Genomic DNA, 3,139 nt, shown 5'->3' with positions numbered 1-3,139 from the left:
TCCTATTTCCCCTTGTAGTTCCCCTTCCTTCCTGGCATTTGTAATTATTTAGTGACACAATGTTTGGAGTCTTCTAATTTCTTTAAATATGTTCCAAAACAATATGTGGGGATGAAGACCACTGTCCCATGAAAAGTATGGCTAAACCCTTCTGATACTTGTATTGCTCTGGAGCTAAACTGTAGGCATAAAACTACGGTACCTCTCAGAATTCATTATACTGAAAGCTATACTCCATGTATGTAATGATGCATAGTTTCTCCCTTTCCTTGATCCAGAAAAATCTAGTTAACAGTTATTTCTTAAGTGTTCACTTAACATATACTATCTATCATTACAAATGTAACACTTCTTTATGTGCCATGTGGGATACGGAACTGATGAAAACAAGGTTTTTGTTCCTGGGAAGCTGACAATTTCATGAGATGACAGATGTGTTCACAAATAAGTGTAAAGAAGTATGTATATGATACGGTGGGCCATGGAGAGGGCAGCCTCAGAAAAGCCTCCAAGTGGACGTGCATGGATGCCAAAATGCTCCAAATGCAGGCAAAGGGCATGTTTCAAGGCCTGGAACCCAGACATTAGGCCTAAGTGATGAGGCTCACAGGGTAGCAACATTATTACCGTATGTGTTGTGTAAATTGTTTCTGGATGATGACGAGCCTGGGGCTATAAAAGGGATTGAGTCTACAACTCTATGCTCCTGCAACCTGGAGACATCTCTCTCCTTGTGGGCCGAGGCCACTGAACTGCAGATGTGCCTCTACCAGATACAAGGGAGCAATGGGAGCTGCTTCCACTAAGCTGCATCCTTATATGGTTTTTTGTATGTGCTGCTTCAGGGTTAAAGTAAAAATAATCCTCAGTTCCTGTCCTTTAAATGGCATCTTTGAATAGGCTGTTTAGGGAGGTCCTAAGTGCCATTAGGGCATTACCATGAGTGTTAAAGAGTTATGACCAGGAAGAAACAATTCCAGCTGGAGGCTTCAGGAAGGTGGCAGCATTTGAACTGGCTCTTGAAAGATGGATATCCCTGTAGTCTATGTTGTAAAAGAAAAAAATTAAAAAAAAAGAAAGCTGGATAAATTTCTTTCTTTCTTTTTTTTTTTTTGAGACAGAGTCTCACTCTGTTGCCTGGGCTAAAGTGCCGTGGCGTCAGCCTAGCTCACAGCAACCTCAAACTCCTGGGTTCAAGCAATCCTTCTGCCTCAGCCTCCCGAGTAGCTGGGACTAAAGGCATGCGCCACCATGCCTGGCTAATTTTTCTCTCTATATATTTTTTAGCTGTCCATATAATTTCTTTCTATTTTTAGTAGAGACGGGGTCTTGCTCTTGCTCAGGCTGGTCTCCAACCCCTGAGCTCAAACAATCTGCCCGCCTCGGCCTCTGAGAGTGCTAGGATTACAGGCGTGAGCCACTGCACCCAGCCCTGGATAAAATTTCTTAAGTCACGTGAAGGTGAGAAGAAGGGCACTATAAGAACATGAAGCAATAGGAATGATGAAGCGGAGGTAGGAGAACACAGCTGTGTCTTGGAAATGAAGAGCAGTCCAGTTTGGCTGAAGAACAAGGCATGTATGGGGAAGCAGTGAAAGATGAGGCTGGGAAGGGTGTCAGGACCAGGCTAAGAGGGTTGGCATTTCATATGTTACTAATGGGAACCATGGAATGTTTCTGAGCAACTATTAAAGCAGGTGGAGTAGTAAAACGGGACACACAGGTAAATCTGGCAGCATTACTGTGCAGGAAACATGGGTGAAAAGATTGGGAGATCCCATAAAATGTCCAGACATGAACTGAGGTCATGTGTGATTGGAGAATAGGACATGAATTTAAGAGTTTTATTTTAAAATGAATTGGTTGGGTGGGCGGATGGGTGGGTGGTGGCGGGGAGTGGGAGTGACTAAAGAGAGGAACCATGTATAAATTTGAGCTTTGGAATTTGAACATATAAGAGGATAATCGGACAGTGAACACACAAAGGGAAGACAAGGAAGAGGAAAATTATTTATTTTAGAGATGTTGGGTTGAGGTACAAGTGGGACATTCTGATGGAAATGTGCTACAGACAATTGAAAATGAGAGAATGGAGCTCCTGCGAAGGGTGGAGTGGTGGATGAGTCACCTACATTGAGGTGAGTCAGGGGGTTTGGTCTGTCATAAGCATAATATATGAAACTAATAATAGCCCCCATATACATGACAAATGTTGTAACAAGGAAGACAGCGATCTAGGAGAACCTAGGAGGGAACAAACAAACAAAAAACCCCAAAACAAAAGCCACTGAGATTATTGGTATCTATAACTCACGTTGTTTTACCAGCTGTTAAGTTCCCAGAAACTCTTATCCCGAATTGACCTCCTAACTGGCAGATAACATTGTTGAAGGACACGTTCTTGTAAAGAGACCCATGACACGGAATCGCCATATATTTCTAGTCTAGAATATGAGATATTCATGAACTACCCAACAAAGTAGATGCAAGCACACCTTTTTATTGGGAGTCGGGGGCACAGGGCCCCGAGCCACAGTTCAATTATAGGTCCAGTATTGATGATCGCTAAACTAATTCAACAACTAAAACTGTGTCAGTGTTCCCAAGAAGGGGTGCGGCGGTGCTTGCAGGGGCCGCAGGGAAGCAGGGGAGAGGTTAAAGAGAAGAGCGCGAGCCGGGAGAAAGAGGAGCAAAGGTGACTGCGTAGCTGCCAGCTGGAAGCTGGCTCCCCTCATCCGGCATACCCGCCCCATTGCTCACCACCCGTGGTTACCTCACTCGATTCGAAGGCGGGGGCCGCGCCGAGGCAGGGGAGGGGTCACGAGAAGGGAAGCGAGTGGGTGGAAAGGCCCGTTGGGAGGAGTGGGGCGGAGCCGGGAGGAGCCGGGGGCAGCGGGGAGGAGCCGGGAGGAGGGGGGAGGTGCCTGGAGGCCCCACCGCCCCGGGCCTACTACGCTCCCCAGCAGTCAGCGCGGCAACGGAGACTCGCTCCCGGGGCGCTGATGCAAGATTGCGCCCTGGGATTTGTAGTCCGGGCCCCCGCCCCGCCCCCAAGAGGACGCTAGTGAGGAGATCAGCAGGGATTGGCTGGTGAGCGTTCAAGTCCCGCCCCCTTATGGTGACGACAGGCGGCGGTCTT

The sequence above is a fragment of the Lemur catta genome, chromosome 11 (genome assembly GCF_020740605.2).
Source record: "Lemur catta isolate mLemCat1 chromosome 11, mLemCat1.pri, whole genome shotgun sequence".
Classification (NCBI taxonomy): domain Eukaryota; kingdom Metazoa; phylum Chordata; class Mammalia; order Primates; family Lemuridae; genus Lemur; species Lemur catta.
This window is presented reverse-complemented; position numbering follows the sequence as displayed.